The sequence below is a fragment of the Helianthus annuus genome, chromosome 11 (assembly GCF_002127325.2).
Source record: "Helianthus annuus cultivar XRQ/B chromosome 11, HanXRQr2.0-SUNRISE, whole genome shotgun sequence".
NCBI lineage: Eukaryota > Viridiplantae > Streptophyta > Magnoliopsida > Asterales > Asteraceae > Helianthus > Helianthus annuus.
In genome coordinates, this window is record NC_035443.2 from 185,467,507 (window position 1) to 185,487,174 (window position 19,668).

The 19,668-nt window shown below is 36.3% G+C and overlaps 1 long non-coding RNA gene across 1 annotated transcript; it reads right to left on the minus strand.

Moving 5' to 3' along the window:
• Nucleotides 1–10,987: 10,987 nt before the first annotated feature.
• Nucleotides 10,988–14,420, minus strand: LOC118484330. Its single transcript, XR_004873353.1, has 2 exons — nucleotides 14,173–14,420; nucleotides 10,988–11,305 (listed from the first exon to the last, which is right to left on the minus strand). It is a non-coding gene; the product is annotated as an uncharacterized LOC118484330 (long non-coding RNA).
• Between the last annotated feature and the right edge of the window lie 5,248 nt (nucleotides 14,421–19,668).

The following is a 19,668-nucleotide window of genomic DNA, read 5'->3' on the forward strand; positions in this document are numbered from 1 at the left end:
CTCTTGTCATCCTCTAGCCGGATGAACCTGAGTGCTCGAGTTCTTACTTCATCTAGATTCCTGCATGGTGTCATAACAAGATCATCATAGAATAATGAATCCTTAAGCAGTCCCATTTTGAAGGCTTCAACAGCCGTAGCCATATCCAAGTTGGGAATGTCCAAGGATTCTTTACTAAATTTAGTTATATAATCCCTTAATGATTCATTATGATTTTGAGTTATCCTGTACAAATCACTAGTTAATCTTTCAAATTTTCTACTACAAGAGAATTGGTTATTGAATAAATTAACTAAATTGGCAAATGAAGTAATAGAGTAAGGGGGAAGACTTAGCAGCCACTTAAGAGCTGATCCAGTAAGAGTGGATCCAAATCGTTTACATAGGCATGCTTCCTTCAACTTTTCTGGGATAGGATTGATCTCCATCCTCTCCCTGTATTGTGCTATATGCTCCTCTGGATCCGTTGTGCCATCATACAGCTTCATAGTAGGGATATGGAACCTTTTGGGTACCTCTGCATCACAAATTGGTGGTGCAAAGCGAGATACCTTGTGGCTTCCATCTGCAATCTCCGGGATAGGCTTGACTACCCCCGGAACACTTGAGATCATATCTTTAAGCTTCTGCAATTCCCTGGCCATAGCATGATTGACACCTGTATCCTGCATGAATCCATGGTTAGTGGTAAGATAATTATTTAAAGTGTTACCTCCCATTGGGTTCAAGTTAGTGAATCCATATTGCTGGGATTCTGGAATAACGGATGGACCAGTGGAAGCAATGGTCTGCATTGGAATGAAGTCTCCTTGATGGACATCTAGACTTCCTGTTTGCAAACTTTTTAGGGATCCTGGCATCTGGGAGGATCCTGGTATCTGGTATGATCCTGGAACGAAGGAGGATCCTTGAACCTGGAATGATCCTGGAGCAAAGGAGGATCCTTGACCCTGGGATGATCCTGGAACAAAGTAGGATCCTTGAAACTGCTGTGCTCCCGGATAGGCTCCCGAATTTATGAAGGATCCCATATGCTGGGGATAGGATCCTGCCGGCTGAAAGTGTGAGCCTGATGCCTGAGTCATTGCTGTCGAACCGAGGTGCAATCCTCTTGATTCTCCCATAATTTGCACGTCTGGAATTCCCGATGGCTGAGAAGTGATCATTGGAGTATCAAAGCTCAAGGATTTGGGCATCAGTGGGGAATGATCCTCTGCCGTTCTCTTTTGTGTTTTGAGATCTCCAATTTCCCTGAGGATCCTATCATTAGTTTCATCCTGCCGCTGCATACGATCCTTCATCTGCAAAATCAAAGTAAATACATCACTAGTACTGGGAATATAAGAATTCATAGGAGAAGAAGATGGAGGTTTAGAGTTAGTAGGAGTTTGTCTCTTCTCAGCATTCTTCTGGGATCCTGCCGGTGGAGGAGGTAGAGTGCTTTGAGACGAGGTGACTGTAGACATCGCCGTGGACATGTTTTTCAATGATGAAGCCATGTAATTCTTTGAAATGATTTCGAACAGAAAGTTTTCTTATGAATGAAGCACCAATTGCCCCACGGTGGGCGCCAAACTGTTTTGGTCAAAAATCACACAAGGATAATGTAACCAAACTTTATGTAAATGGGGTATGATGCTTGGTTAATTATAAAAGTAAAGGATCACTTTTATGAGAAATATGCAAAGACACAATGATTTATACGAGGAAAAAGCCCTTGATCAATATATGATCTCCGGCATAAAAAACCTCGGGTGATGGCAACTACCGATCACCAAACTTCAATATAAGAACAAAATGGTTACAACTTCGGATGATAATGAGCTGAGTACAAGGATCACTATTGTTTCGAGTGTCTAAGTGTGTGAGAGTTGCGTTGTATGTCGTGTGTTCTTCCAAATGAGGAAGAGTGGTATTTATATAAGTGTAGGTGACCTATTTTAGGTAAAAAGACTAATAATCAGCTCATTACCCCTTTAGAAATAAAAGACAATCTAGCCTAAATTGCCGCCCTTAAATCAAGCTAAGTTTCCATATCCTTTGCAACGTCTATCTCCGATTAAGCTAATGCCATAATTGTGAAGACGCGTCCCTTGATTATGATGCTAAGAGCGTATCCTGCTAGATGTTCCTGCAAAATAACATTGTATTAAACGAAGGTAACCGTTAGCATGAGGATCCTATAATGGTCCATGATCCTGATCCTGAAGTCTTGTTGAGGATCACTGTCTGTCAAAGAAACAAGGATCACTAGTTAGGATCACGTGTAAGGATCATGCATAATAAAAATCCAGCCCTAACAGTGAGTACCTGGATTCAGCATCAAATAAACTCTTACTTACATAATAGATAGGATGTTGTGTACCTTCGTGATCCTTAACAAGGACTGCACTTACTACGGTTGAGGATACCGCCAGATATAAGGATAACACATCTCCTTTGCCGGGTTTCATTAAGGCCGGAGCTGAGGACATATATTCTTTGAGGGCTTGTAAAGCATTCTCGTGCTTTTCAGTCCATTCAAATTTCTTGTTTTTCCTTAGGATGTCATAAAATTCTTTACATCTTTCTGAGGATTTTGATATGAACCTGTTTAGAGCTGCTATCCTGCCTGTTAGCCTTTGCACATCCTTTGCGTTGGCAGGGGATTTGATATTCACCAATGCTTTAATCTGTTCCGGGCTTGCTTCAATGCCCCTCTGAGTTACCATATATCCTAGAAATTTACCTGCTTTAACGCCAAAGTGACATTTCGAAGGATTAAGCTTCATGTTATAATTATCAAGGATATAAAATGCTTCCTCCAAGTCCCTTAGGTGATCCTCAGCTTTCTTTGACTTGACTACCATATCATCTAGGTATACTTCCATAGTTTGTCCAATTTGATCTTTGAACATCATATTCACCAGCCTTTGATATGTTGCACCTGCATTTCTTAGTCCAAAAGGCATGGCAATATAACAATATAAACCGGTTGGGATCATAAAGGCTGTATCCTCTTGGTCAGATGGCTCCATCTGAATTTGTTGGAATCCAGATGATGCATCCATAAAGGTAAACAGTTCATGCCCCGCTGTTGCATCCACCATGGAGTCAATGTGGGGTAATGGGAAAGGATCCTTGGGACATGCCTTATTCAGATCAGTGAAATCGACACATACCCTCCACTTTCCGTTTTTCTTTTGGACAACAACCACATTGGCTAACCATTTTGGATATTTTACTTCTCTGATCATACCTGCTCGAAGTAGTCTTTCTACTTCTTCCTGGATAATGGCATTCCTTTCTGGTGCAAACTTCCTCCTTTTTTGATGGATTGGTTTGATCGACCTGTCAATGCCAAGTTTATGGGTGATAATATCCTTAGATATACCTGTCATATCTTCGTGTTTCCATGCAAAGGTAGATTTTCTTCTTTTGAGGAAGGATATTATATCTTCTTTCAACTTGCCAAGGATCCCTGATCCGATATAGATTTTTGATTCTGGATCCTGAGGATCCAAGAGGATTTCGTCCACATCCTGTTCCCTTGCCTCCAAGACATTCCTTGGAGGATACTGTAATTACTATTGCTCCCTTGGCTTCGAGGTTGGCTTCATGGATGAGGTATAACAATCCTTAGCCTCCTGCTGATCACTGTCGATCTTGATTATCCCCCATGGGCTAGGGATTTTCACACATTGATGGTAGGTGGATGGGACTGCTTTCATATCATGTATCCAGGGCCTGCCAAGGATAACATTACAACAAGATAAACAGTCAATAACACAAAATTTTTAATCCTTCCACGTAGATTGGGAGTTTAATGTCCCCCAGAGTTTTCTTAGTTTCTCCACTGAATCCCACAAGCACGGATGATCTTGGTGTGATGTCTGATTCCGGGACACCCATCTTCTTTAGAACATCAAGCTGGATAATGTTCACTGAGCTTCCTCCGTCGATAAGGATCCTGCGGACAAAATGGTTAGAGATAAAGACGGTAATAACTAGACTATCATGATGAGGATCCTGGATGTTAATGCGATCATCCTCATCAAACGTTATTGTTTTTCCTTCCGAGACACTTGATGTTCGAATAGGTCTTTCTCCATTATCCATTTTAGCTTCCTTTGCATGCCTTTTAGCCGCTGAGAAGGATGTACCACAGATGTCTGATCCTCCGGAAATAAAGTTGATCACTTGTGCATTCGCCGGAGGGGCTGGAGCCTTTTCAGGGATCCTTTCAGGATCCTGAGTCCTTTGCTTCTTTCTTCCCAACAACTCCTTTAGATGCCCCTTGCTTAGCAGATATCCAATTTCTTTTCTTAATGCGATGCATTCTTCAGTTAAATGCCCGAAATCCTCGTGGTATGCACACCACTTTGACTTGTCTTTAGTCCCGGATAGTTTATCATTCTTCCTGGGCCATCTGGCTTTTTCTCCTAGATTCTGCATTGCAAAGATTAGTTCATGATTGTCAACAGAAAAACAATATTCAAAAATCGGAGGATAATCCTCATCATCCTCTTTCTGGTCAACAGCATGCACGTTCTGGTTGTCATTCTTATGGTAGGATTTGAATTTATTGCTCTTGAAGGAGGATCCTTGCTTCTCCTGTTTTGAGGATCCTACTTGTCTTTCCTGGATCCTCTTGTCATCCTCTAGCCGGATGAACCTGAGTGCCCGAGTTCTTACTTCATCTAGGTTCCTGCATGGTGTCATAACAAGATCATCATAGAACAATGAATCCTTAAGCAGTCCCTTTTTGAAGGCCTCAACAGCCGTGGCCATATCCAAGTTGGGAATGTCCAAGGATTCTTTACTGAATTTAGTTATATAATCCCTTAATGATTCATTATGACTTTGAGCTACCCTATATAAATCACTAGTTAATCTTTCAAATTTTCTACTACAAGAGAATTGGTTATTAAATAAATTAACTAAATTAGCGAATGAAGTGATAGAGTAAGGGGGAAGACTTAGCAGCCATTTAAGAGCTGATCCAGTAAGAGTGGATCCAAATCCTTTACATAGGCATGCTTCCTTTAACTTTTCTGGGATTGGATTGATCTCCATCCTCTCCCTGTATTGTGCTATGTGCTCCTCAGGATCCGTTGTACCATCATACAGCTTCATAGTAGGGATATGGAACCTTTTGGGTACCTCTGCATCACAAATTGGTGGTGCAAAACGAGATACCTTATGGCTTCCATCTGCAATCTCCGGGATAGGCTTGACTACCCCTGGAACACTTGACATCATATCTTTCAGCTTCTGCAACTCCCTGGCCATAGCATGATTGATACCTGTATCCTGCACGAATCCATAGTTAGTGGTATGATAATTATTTAAAGTGTTACCTCCCATTGGGTTCAAGTTAGGAACACTGGGTGTGAATCCAAATTGCTGGGATTCTGGGATGATGGAGGGACCAGTGGAAGCAATGGTCTGCATTGGAATGAAGTCCCCTTGATGGACATCTAGATTTCCTGTTTGCAAACTCTTTAGGGATCCTGGCATCTGGAAGGATCCTGGTATCTGAGATGATCCCGTAACGAAGGGGGATCCTTGAACCTGGGATGATCCTGGAACAAAGAATGATCCTTGAACCTGGGATGATCCTGGAGCAAAGGAGGATCCTTGAACCTGGGATGATCCTGGAACAAAGTAGGATCCTTGAAACTGGTGTGCTCCCGGATAGGCTCCTGAATTCATGAAGGATCTCATATGCTGAGGATAGGATCCTGCCGGCTGAAAATGTGAGCCTGATGCCTGAGTCATTGTTGCCGATCCGAGGTGCAGTCCTTTTGATTCTCCCATAATTTGAACGTCTGGGACTCCCGATGGCTGAGAAGTGATCATTGGAGTATCAAAGCTCAAGGATTTGGGCATCAGTGGGGAATGATCCTCTGCCGCTTTCTTTTGTCTTTTGAGATCTCCAATTTCCCTGAGGATCCTGTCATTAGTTTCATCATGTCGCTGCATACGATCCTTCATCTGCAAAATCAAAGTAAATACATCACTAGTACTGGGAGCAGAAGAATTCATAGCAGAAGAAGATGGAGGTTTAGAGAAAGTAGGAGTTGGTCTCTTCTCAGCATTTTTCTGAGATCCTGCCGGTGGAGGAGGCAGAGTGTTCTGAGACGAGGTGACTGCAGACATTGCCGTGGATGTATTCTTCAATGATGAAGCCATGTAACTCTTTGAAATGATTACGAACAGAAAGTTTTCTTATGAATGAAGCACCAATTGCCCCACGGTGGGCGCCAAACTGTTTTGGTTAAAAATCACAAAAGGATAATGCAACCAAACTCTATGTAAACGGGGTATGATGCTTGGTTAGTTGAAAAAGTAAAGGATCACTTTAGTAAGAAATATGCAAGTGACACAAAGATTTATACGAGGAAAAAGCCCTTGATCAATGCATGATCTCCGGCATAAAAAACTCGGGTGATGGCAACTACCAATCACCAAACTTCAATATAAGAAAAAATGGTTACAACTTCGGATGATAATGAGCTGAGTACAAGGATCACTATAGTTTCGAGTGTCTAAGCGTGTGAGAAATGTGTTGTGTGTCTTCCGAATGGGGAAGAGTGTTATATATACAAGTGTGAGTGGCCTATTTTAGGTAAACAAACTAATAATCAGCTCATTACCCCTTTAGAAATAAAAGTAAATCTAGCCTAAATTATAGCCCTTAAATCATGCCAAGTTTCCATATCCTTCACAACGTTCATCTCTGATTAAGCATATGCCAAAGTTGTAAAGACGCGTCCCTTGATTGTGATGCTAAGAGCGGATCCTGCTAGACATCCCTGCAAAGTGACATTAAATTCAATGAAAGCAACTGTTAGCATGAGGATCCTATGATGGTCCGTGATCCTGATCCTGGAACTCTGCTGAGGATCACTATCTGCCAAAGAAACAAGGATCAATGGTTAGGATCACATGTAAGGATCATGTATTATAAAAATCCAGCCCTAACAGTTACTATTTAAAATAGTTGTGCTTAGAAACTTCATCATATTTTAGGTACAAAAATATAATAATACATTTTTAAAAATAATCTGTTCAAACTAGACTTTATTTTAATACGTCAACTTAATTGTAGTGTTATCTAATGGGTCACCATGTGAGTTCTGACAACTAATTATTAAATTTAAAAACAAAAAATGAATACTTAAATGAGCATGAATGAAAGAACCTATAGCAATGTCATCTTTTAACTAACATACCAGAAGCCCAAGTAATGGGAACAGAGTCGGCCCATTAGTGAAAAAAGGTAGGGCTTTGGCCAGTGGGTTTGGCCCAATAAACGATTATTTGTTTGATTCTATTTCATCTCACCCAACACCATTCATATTTATTAGATTTTGTGTTCATATTGATTATGTCAACCTGCTATGCACACCATTTGTATGATGAAATGCTTTAATGAAACCCCCTTCAATGAGATATGAAGTATCCATTGTATTGTTTTGAACCTGCTTTAAATCTACAAAATGCTTCTATTGTTTGTGTGATGTTCTTAAAAGGACAGTTCAACCTTCTGAAATTGGAACCTTCGGTTTCATGAGATGATATAAAATGTTTTATAGAACTTTGCATGCTAAATATTTCTTTTTGTCTGTTTAGGTTTGATCGTTGATGTCAAACTAGTTCTTAGGTTGTAAGGAGCGCTTCCCTACCACAGCCAATCTTCTCTACCTCACATTTTGCACTCAAACATTAGGGGTGCTCCCCTCGTGCGGAGTCCATTTTTTTCTTTTTTTTTTATTTTTAAAATTTATGCATCAATAATTAAAACATTTTTTAAACAAAATAAAAATACTTTATAATAACAAATACATTGCATTAAATTAAAAAAAGGCATTACATTAAATTAAAATAAATAAAGTCACAATAAACTAAACTAGTAAAAAAAGAGGCGTCCACTCAGGTTTGAACTCGATCCTCGACTAGCCAAACCTTTTTTTTTGGCATCACCCTTGTTTTGTTTATCTATGAAATTTGTAGTTTGGTTATAAATGTTTTTGAGTTATGAGAAAATGAAATATGAGAGAGGAATTAAAAAAAGAAAACAAATTATTTTCTTTTAAGTTATAACGCGTATAGAATCATTGGAGATGAACAACGTTAAAAAAAAGCATGGATTCTGTGCGGTGACTAACATCCGAAGAGGCTTGTTCACCGGTCACCGATGGGGTCGGTAGCGGTGTCGGTGTGCCCGCGCTGCAAACCCACTCACCGAACCCCCTCCCCGAGAACACCCCGGGTAACTCAATCAAAAATAAGAATATTGGCACTGCAAAGGTCTCCTAGAAGTGCATGTATTTTAACCAGAAATCATTCTTGTCGTCAAATTTTTCCAAATTAAACCTCCAACTAATATCATCATCATTGGCAGGGTGACCTTGAATGCAATTTCAAGTCTTATAGTTTCGAATGGTGTCGTCATTTATTAGTGACGTTTTTTTTTCGTGATATATGGAAGTATATTTAGGTTTTTTCTTCACCTAAATGGTTAATCTTTCTAATCTACACACGTTGAACAAATTATTATAATATTGAAAAAATACATATCTATCATTTTATATTAGCCTAAGTAGGTACTCTCAAAAAAACATTATTGGAAGCTCACCTCATGATCCCCACTTGGAATCAGGGAAGAAAAACAACAAAACGTAAGCATCACTAAAATATAAATATTTATGGATTGTGACCCGTGAAGACTTTAGTTATGAAGACTAATTTGTCCTTCCAATGTAAGCATCAAAGAATGATAAACTATCTATGCATTGATTATGATTTGTAATACTATATTACTTGATTGTTTGTACATGACCGACTTGTTTGTTTTGTTAATTTCAACACCAGTGGCACGTTGCACCATAGTTGACCAACTAGGAGCCAAAGTTACAGCTTTTGAACACAGGTTTAGAGTTTGTGCGCATATCAAAATTCGGGTTTGTGTTCCGCATATCACCCGGACAGAGATATCAAATGATTGTTAATAGTAAAACATTTGAGATCTGGAATGTATTGAGCAAAAGGTTATGCAATCGAGAGGAGTATTCCATTAGTGAAACTAATAACCGATGGTTTCATGGATGGAATCTATGTAACACGTGCCACATGAACTTTAAGAATTGTGTTTAATGGAATAAACAAAAGTAACAAAATTTAAATAAAACGTGTAGTTTTTGACACATTCCATCCGTTACAATTAAGAGAATTGTTGTAGCTCAAATAAAATAGTAAACGTAGCTGCCTATTTTTTAGTGATTGACATATGATATTAAGTCATATGCTACCATTAACTATTTATTGTGTAAATATCATCACTACTTGATCAACACGAATCTCTAGTGGATGATATATGTTCTTTTAGTCTCATCTTTTTTTTTTTATTTAGGTGATTAAAGACAAGACTGATTATCACTATGGATCCATGAAATATCACGAAAATACAGTTTGAAGACAAAAGTTCTGGGTGGCTTTCTTTTAAATGTCTTGGTATTTCTTGGATTATAAACTGTTAAAACCAATCAAAAAAACAATATCTTTTAAAAACTAATATAATGAACTCACAATCACAATAATTTAATTCTTTTAAGTTTCTAATTACCTACTACACAAATAATTTAATTCTTTTATGTTTCTAATTACCTACTACTTAGAAAACATCAAAACAAATAGTGTAATAAAAAAATCATTTGAAAACAAGGAAGGTTTCAATGGTTTCACAATACAAAATGGTCAATTTATAATATTTAAGAAAAAAAAAAACTTTTGGGTGGTCGACCTACACTTGAGCCACCTATAATACAAAAAAAAATGACCGGTCAATAGTCAATTTATAATATTTGAGGGAAAAAAACCTTTTTGTGGTTGATTGACACTTGAGCCAGTTATAATATTATGCTGATAGGTTGAGACAAAAAGCAAAGTGTGTCTGATCACAGATTTTAGCGAAACAACTTGTTGGCCATTTACCTTCTATTTTGATTTAATTTCCATTTGAAGACCCAATTTGACACAAACATGTTGAAATCCAAGGAATTTATATAAAATCAAGATAAACATTACAGAAAATTAAAGAATTACAAGTATACTAGCTTAATTTTGGTCTTCTAGAAGTGCATGCATGTTAACCCGAAATCATTATTGTCATCAGTCTTATCCAAATGAAACATCTTTAATCCCATTATATATCATCAGCAGTGATTTTGTATGCAATTTCAAGCCTTGTAGTTCTGAATGTGTGGTCAATTGTAAGTGACGCCTATGTTGTGATAAATGCAAGTATATTTATGTTTTACCCTTACTTGAATGGTTAATCTTTCTAATCTACACATGTTAATCAAACTAATGTTACCAATTACTAAAGTTATTACCAATGTTGTAAAAGTCGCTAGGCGGTCCCTAGTCGGCCGATTGGGGAGTTGGGAGTAATCGGAGTACTCGGAGAGTACTCGGGGAGTACGCGGACATGGTAAATATAAAGAAAATTAATTGTTATATATTATTTATGTGTTAAAATAAGCATAATTCATGTCAACTGAGTATAATTTAAAATGAAACATGTTTAAAGTTCAAATATTTCTGAATACAAGTCCGACTAGTCTGAGTACAAGGCCGAGTAGTCCGAGTACAAGGCCGAGTAGGCCGATTTTGACCGAGTTTGACCGATTAAACGTCAACAAACCACGTCGTCCACCTAGACCGACTAGGCCGACTACGTCCGACTAGGCCGACTAGGCACCGGGTAATCCCGAGGCCGACTAATTGAGACCGCCTAGGAGGAAGTCGCCTCGGAGGGGGTCCGAGGACCGAGTACTCGCCGAGTACTCGGCCGAGTAATCCGACTTTTACAACAATGGTTATTACATATCCACGTTTATATATTAGCCAGCCTGAGTAGGTACTCTCCAAATAAAATTATAGGAGGCCCACTTACCATAATCACTTCATAAACCAAAGGAAGGAAAACAGCCAAAACGTAAGCATCACTAAAGTATAAAATAATTATGGATTATGACCTTAATCTACTACACACATAACATTGAAGATAAAAGTCTCATCGTAAATCATAATAAACATATGGACTTGTAAGCGGTTTCACATTAAAAAAATAACAATGGACTGATCAATATTTGAGACTTTGTCCATTTAGGCTGCAGGGTATGGTTGGAGCCCCTACAGCTCCATCGTGCAACCTTAGTGCCACATCACCAATAGAGTCCCTCTTTAACATCCAAGCTACGAGATAAAGCTCCGTTTTCATCAATCCCCCCCCCCTTTCATTAATACTCTCCAGCTTCTAACATAAACACAACCTCATTATTGCACGCTATTCTAACCACATACCACCAATATCGCCCCCATTAGTGGTGGCAAAATGGGTGGGTTGGACACGTTTGGGTAATGGGTTAGGATGGGTATGGGTTAGGATGAGTTTGGGTTTGGATGAGTTTATTAAGAAATGGGTTAGGATGAGTTTAGGTCAAGATGTGTTTTTGTCAATTTGGATTTGGGCATGATAGACTAAAAATATATATAAATAAAAAATATCAAAAACAATTAAAAAATAAAAAAAATCAAAAATAAAAAAATAAAAAAATAAAAAACCGCCTTTTTATCAGTTAGTTATTCGTGTAAATTAAGTTCTTAAGCCATTAAACACCAAGAAATCACTGGAGATAGACATAATCTTTTTATCTAATTTCTAAATAAACAAGCAGCAATATTTGTGAAGGGAAAAGATCAAATAGGAAGTTAATTTTCGCTAGGAAGGATAGGAAGCCATAGGATTATGACATGTGGCAAATTTTAAAATAAAGAGAAAGGGTATTTTAGTCAATCCAACTCCTTCTTCTTCCTTTTTAAAAACCCAGTAAATTCAAAAACCCACCATTTTCAAAACCCACCATCTTCAACTATTTCTTCACTTTCTATCTCAATAATCACTACATTATAGTGCGATTTTCATCACCAATCAATGATTCAGAACCCGATCAACGTGTTCTTTAGCTTTTTTTGAAGAAAACCCAGTTTAATTTCATAAAAAAATCTCGTTTTTTCCGGTGATTTTGGAGATAATCACTCGATTCGTTCGATTCGAGCGTTGATAAGTGTTTCTATCATTCAAAATTTGTCAATTGATGAAGAAATCGGCTTCGATCCATGTAAGAAATTCTTTAATTTCATTTTCATGATCTGGGTTTTTGATTTAGTCATTGCGTTTTACAATCTTTGCGGGGGTCCGGGGGCGGCAGCCCCCGGTAGCGGGGTCCCAGGGGCGGCAGCCCCTGGCGGGGTCCAAGGGGCAGAGCCCCTGGCTGGGGTTGAGCTGCACTAAAAACGCATCAGAAAATTTTTTTTTTTCGATTAAATTGCTGTACTAAAAACGCATCAGAAAAATTAATTTTCCATAAATTGGCTCATTTCGAAGACAGTAATTCGTAGACAATTCAGACAGTTCACAGTGACACATTTTTTAGGTGTTTTCAGTCTATTGCGTTTTAGAATGAGTCATTTTTAAGTGTTTTCTGGCCATTGCGTTTTACATATAAGACATTTCTTTGTGTTTTTGGTGCATTGCGTTTTAGGTAAAACACATTTTTATGTGTTTTCTGGCCATTGCGTTTTACAAATAAGACATTTCTGTGTGTTTTCTGGCCATTGCGTTTTACAAATAAGTCATTTCTTTGTGTTTTTGGTGCATTGCGTTTTAGGTAGAACACATTTTTATGTGTTTTCTGGCCATTGCGTTTTACAAATAAGACATTTCTGTGTGTTTTCTGGCCATTGCGTTTTACAAATAAGTCATTTCTTTGTGTTTTTGGTGCATTGCGTTTTAGGTAGAACACATTTTTATGTGTTTTCTGGCCATTGCGTTTTACAAATAAGACATTTCTGTGTGTTTTCTGGCCATTGCGTTTTACAAATAAGTCATTTCTTTGTGTTTTTGGTGCATTGCGTTTTAGGTAGAACACATTTTTATGTGTTTTCTGGCCATTGCGTTTTACAAATAAGACATTTCTGTGTGTTTTCTGGCCATTGCGTTTTACAAATAAGTCATTTCTTTGTGTTTTTGGTGCATTGCGTTTTAGAAAAATGTCATTTTTTAGGTTTTTTTTTTCATTGCGTTTTACGTAACTGGTGGTTTTTCTATTGCGTTTTACGCAACTGGGTTTTAATTTTTTTTTTTTAAATATAGCAATAGTATACTCGTTTTAAAGAAAAAAAAACGCTCGTTTTTTTGGTGCAATTTTTATAAAAAAATAATGTCGTATGAAAGAGTTATTAACGTTTAAAAAATGGGGGGGAATTGGAGGAGAGAGAAACTATTGGCTTGGATTGACTAGAATGCCCTTGAACAAACTCACGCGCCTCTTTTATTCTTTTCAATTTCCCTGATTTAATCTTAGCCCTTGATTAACTTAATGAATGGTCAAGATCACTTCCTATCCTTCCTAGCCAAATAAACTTCCTATTGTATCTCCACCCTATTTGTGAAATAATCCCCTCTAGCTTTCTATCTAACTAAAATTATGTAGCGCAATGCACATTATCAACCCGAAAACTTATTTTGTCCTACTTAATAAATCAAACAACCTTAGAATTGAACCTTTGTAACATTTACAGAATCAAATCACCTAGACACCTAATCTGATAAAATAACATTCATTAAAAAGTAAACAAATACTTTAAATTCTAATAAGCTTAAATTTCCGTACGTCTCAATGCACAATATTAACCAGAAAAATTAATTTTCCTACTTAATAAATCAAATAACCCCAGAATTTTAACCTTTGTAACATTTACAGAATCAAATCATCTGATAAAACAACATCCATCTCATAATCCACATAAAATTAAACAAATAAACAAACACTCTAAACCTAATAAACTTAAATTCCTGTATGTCTCAATACACAATAGCAACCAGAAAACTTAAATTTCCTACTTCACAAATCAAACAACCATATAATTTCAATCTCTGCAACAATTACATAACTAAATCACAAAATCTGACAAATATAACATTCATCTCACAATCCACATAAAATTAAACGAATAAACAAACATTTGAAACCTAAATCACCTAATAAATTAACATTCATCGTGCAATCATATCAATAATCCAAAAAAATCCACAAAATAATAGAAATTAACACAATATACCTCAAGAGAACAACCGATCATCGTAACAATCGCTGCAGTGAGATACGATCAAGTGATAACCTAAATCGCTGCAGAAGTTATTGTTAGGCTCGACCGAATGCAGTCTAATTTGGTTATTTAGTTGGACTGAAACGAAGGCGGCGGGCTGGCGGCGATGGTCGTGAGCAGAAGTAGTGGTTGATGGTCGGAGTATGGTGGTATGGAGGTTGTTGGATGGTGGTGAATTGGGCGTGGGAGATGAGAAGAAAAAGGAGGTTTACCCAGGGAAATCCAATTCTGACCCACGATGTTATTTTTTTATTTTTTAAAGTTATCAATCTTGACTCTCTTAACAATTCTTGTTAACCCAAATTAACCCATCTACTACAAAAAAATAATACTCATCATAACCTAAAGTTGAATGTATGTGTTGATTTTGCCACGTCTAGCCCCCATGAAAGCACTAGTGGTATGGTCACGAGTACTATTAGCCTTTTTCGGCTGAGGTGGCATGGGGGTGGCGTGACGCCTCATACTGCGTAGCCTTATAATAGTACAATGAAAAAAAAATATGGCATTTTGGTGTTGATGGCGGATTTTGGAGTGCAACGGTAAAGGACTTTTGGATTTAGGTGATGATTTATATGCTTATTTTTTTTAATTTGAGCTTTTAGTTTATAATTTCCTTGTTGACATACTTGTACTTGTAAATAAATAATATTGAGAGTTAAATGCTTGGTTGGTCCTTGTGGTTTGCAAAACTTTCATACTTGGTCCTAGTAGTTTACTAATTACACGCGTGGTCCTAAAAGTTGTCAAAAATGAACTCGGTTGGTCCCCTGACCTAACCTATGTTAAATTTTTCAGTTAACTATGTGTGAAATTACTATATTACCCTTAAACAATTAAAAGAAATAAAAAATATATATATATAAAGAGCCACTACTCATCTTCTTCAACCTCTCTCTCTCTGAAAAATACTCTAACACCATCTCCTGCTCCACCTTCACACGACCAATCAAGCATTTAACTCTGAAAATTGAAAATGAAAATATCAATTCATATTTCATTTGATTCAATCAAACATTTCTGCATATCCCCAATGATCACTCCTCCAGCAACACTTTCTAAAACCCAAACCCTTCAATCTCCACCAACAAATAAAAACTTCAAAATTCATGGAACCACAATCGCACCAATACCCTAACACAAACCCTAACCACCTCCGATCGTACGGCAATGATCGGACAACCACCACAACAACGGCGGAAATAGACCGGCAACTGTCACACCACCACTCTGAAACCGGCCTCACCGCCGGCGAACTTCCGGCACTCGATTGTAACCTCACGTCGCTCTGTGATCATATTCAATCGGAAGGTTTTAATCACGGATCGTTTCCGGGTGTAATTGTTAAGGCTATGGGCGCTACGTATCATCTTCACCGTTAGATTCTCTCTCGCAGCTCGTATATTAGGTTACGGATTTTCAGTTTTTGAAGTTTTTGTTGTATACAGTTGCATTAGGTTGTTGATTGTTTATAATTTATATGCTTTTATTTAGTGGTGATTAGTAAGAATTTATACAATTTGTGGTAGAGGTTGTTGCAAGTTGTGAAGCGGAGGAGGTGATGGTGTTAACACTCTGTTCCCGAGACTCATTTAACAGGGGGGGAGGGAAAAGAGATGAAAATATGAAAAACCATGTTCCTGAGTTTCATTTAACAGGGGGAGGGGAGGGAAAAGGGAAGAAAATATGACCATATATTCATCCTCCCAAATTGGAGAGATTGGGAGAGAAAATTTTTCTTCCCCTCACCTCCCCCTGTTACATGACTCGGGAACATAGTGTAAGAGTTTTTTTAGAGAAAGGGGTTGAAGAAGATGAGTAGTGGGCCTTTATATGTTTTTTTTATTTCTTTTAATTGTTTAAGGGTAATATAGTCATTTTACATATAGTTAACTGAGAAATTTAACAGAGGTTAGGTTAGGGGACCAACAGAGTTCATTTTTGACAACTTTTGGGACCGCGCGTGTAATTAGTAAACCAGTAGGACCAAGTATGAAATTTTTGCAAACCACAGGGACCAACCAAGCATTTAACTCTAATATTGAGCTTGATGTTTAAATAGCGTTTTTAGGATCTAAAATTTTAAATCATGAAGTGTTAAAATGTGATCAAACTTGTTGCCCTTGATTTATTAGAGCTACTTATAATAACATGCCAAGTGCATAAAATCGAGTATACACTAAGGTGTGTTTTTTCATCACCTGAATGGTTAATCTTTTCTAATCTACACATGTTGAACAAATTCTTATAATATTGAAGAAATACATATCTATCATTTTATATTAGCCTGAGTAGGTACTCTAAAAAAAAACATTATTGGAAGCCCACTCATCATGATCCCCACTTGGACTCAGGGAAGAAAAACAACAAAACACAAGTATCACTAAAACATAAATATATATGGATTGTGACCCGTGAAGACATTGGTTATGAAGACTAATTTGTCCTGCAAATGTAAGCATCAATGAATAATAAACTATCTATGCATTGATTATGACTTGTAATATTATATTACTTGATTGTTTGTCCATGATTGACTTGTTTGTTTTGTTATTTTCAACACTAGGGGCATGGTGCACCATAGTTGACCAACTAGGAGCCAAAGTTACAACTTTTGAACACATGGTTAGTGTTAGTGTGCATATCAAAATTCGGGTTTGTGTTCCGCATATCATCCGGACAGAGATATCAAATGATTGTTAAGAGTCAGTGGCTGTTAAGAGTATAACCATTTGAGATTTGGAATGTGTAGAGCAAAAGGGTATGCAATCGAGAGGAGTATTCTACCAGTGAAACTAATAACCGATGGTTTCATGGATGGAATCTTTGTGACACATGCCACACTAACTTTAAGAATTATGTTTAATAGAATAAACAGAAGTAACAAAATTTAAATAATACGTATACTTTTTGACACATTTCATCAGTTAGTTACAATTAAGAGAATTGTTATAGCTCAAATAAATAGTAAACGTAAACTGCCTATTTTTTAGTGATTGGCATATGCTATTAAGTCATATGCTACCACTAACCATTTATTGTGTAAAAATCATCACTACTTGATCGACATGAATCTCTAGTCGATGATATATGCTCTTTTAGTTTCATCTTTTTTAGGTGATTAAAGACAAGACTGGTTATCACTACGGATCCATGAAAGATCACCAGAATACAATTTGAAGACAAAAGTTCTGGATGGTTTGCTTTTAAAAAGTCTTGGTATTTCTTAAATTATAAACTGTTAAAACTAATCAAAAAAATATCTTTTAAAAACTAATATAATAAACTCACAAGTCATAATAATTTAATTCTTTTAAGTTTCTAGTTACCTATTACACAAATAATTTAATTCTTTTAAGTTTCTAATTACCTACTACACTCTTTTAAGTTTCTATTTACCTACTACACAAATAATTTAATTCTTTTATGTTTCTAATTACCTGCTACTCAGAAAACATTAAAACAAATAGTGTAACAAAAAATCATTTGAAAACAAGGAAGTTTTCAATGGTTTCACAATACAAAAAATGACCAGTCAATTTGTAATATTTCAGAAAAAAAGGACTTTTGGGTGGTCGATTGACACTTATAATACAAAAAAAATACCAGTCAATGGTCAATTTATAATATTTCAGTAGAAAAAAAAGACTTTGGTGGTCGATTGACCCTTGATTCACTTATAATATTATGCGTGTCTGATCACAAATTTTAGCGGAACAACTTGTTGACCGTTTACCTTCTATTTTTTGCTTTTAAAAAGTCTTCGTATTTCTTAAATTATAAACTGTTAAAACTAATCAAAAAAATATCTTTTAAAAACTAATATAATAAACTCACAAGTCATAATAATTTAATTCTTTTAAGTTTCTAGTTACCTATTACACAAATAATTTAATTCTTTTAAGTTTCTAATTACCTACTACACTCTTTTAAGTTTCTATTTACCTACTACACAAATAATTTAATTCTTTTATATTTCTAATTACCTGCTACTCAGAAAACATTAAAACAAATAGTGTAACAAAAAATCATTTGAAAACAAGGAAGTTTTCAATGGTTTCACAATACAAAAAATGACCAGTCAATTTGTAATATTTCAGAAAAAAAAGACTTTTGGGTGGTCGATTGGCACTTATAATACAAAAAATACCAGTCAATGGTCAATTTATAATATTTCAGTAGAAAAAAAAGACTTTGGTGGTCGATTGACCCTTGATTCACTTATAATATTATGCGTGTCTGATCACAAATTTTAGCGGCACAACTTGTTGACCGTTTACCTTCTATTTTGATTTAATTTCCATTTGGAGACCCAATTTAACTCAAACATGTTGAGATTCAAGGAATCAAGGAGGAAAATTCTTCATAGCTTCAAATTGCTATAAAATCAAGATAAACATTATAGAAAATTAAAGAATTACAAGGATACTAGCTTAATTTTGGTCTTCTAGAAGTGCATGCATATTATCCCGAAATCATTCTTGTCATCAGTCTTATTCAAATGAAACATCTTTAATCCCATTATATATCATTAGTAGTGATTTTGTATGCAATTTTAAGCCTTGTAGTTCTGAATGTGTGGCAATTGTAAGTGATGCCTATTTTGTGATAAATCTAGTTTGGTAAATGTTCATGAAAAGTTCGTGAACACATGTATTTCTTAACAAACGAACACGAACAAGGTCTTGTTTGTGTTCGTTCGATTTGTTGGCAATCCTTACCTTATGTGCCTGCTTCAATAGTTTCATGCATGGCTCATATTATTGAAAATATAGTCATTAAAATTTTGAGATAATATTTATCTTTAGCAATAACAGTTCTTTTCCCCATTCTGAATTTGAATTCCCAATTGACTTCCCGCAAGCCTAGACTAAGAACTCAAGCAAGTAACACTTACATACCGTACATAGTATTGAAAACATCCTCAGTAAAATGTTGCTTATGTTTGTGTGCATTGTGACAATAGAGATTAGGACCTAACAATGTAAGTGTTTTCATTGGATGTCTTATATTGTTGGAATATCATTATCTCCGGACAGCTTAACACTTTTTAATAATTGCAAGTTACCATTTTATATTTAGCTAGGGTATCCATCATGTGCTAATCAGCAACTTTATCTAATGTACACTATGTTGGTACGTTTATAATAATCGTAGTTGTTGCGAGTAGACTGTACATTTATATTATAAAATAAGAAAGGCATCTTGTAGTTGTTGGAATATAATATTATATTTATCTCCGACTGTGATAATTGCACGTTACCATTTTATATTTCTACATCATGTGCTCAGCTCCAATAATGTAAAAAGTCATATCATTATAAGATATAACGTAAATGGATTAGGATCCAGTGAACAATTAACATAGTCACAAAGATGAATTTAATTATTCATCTCTCTTTTTCTTTCCTTTTTTTTGGAACGGAAAATTTGGATCAGTGACGGACC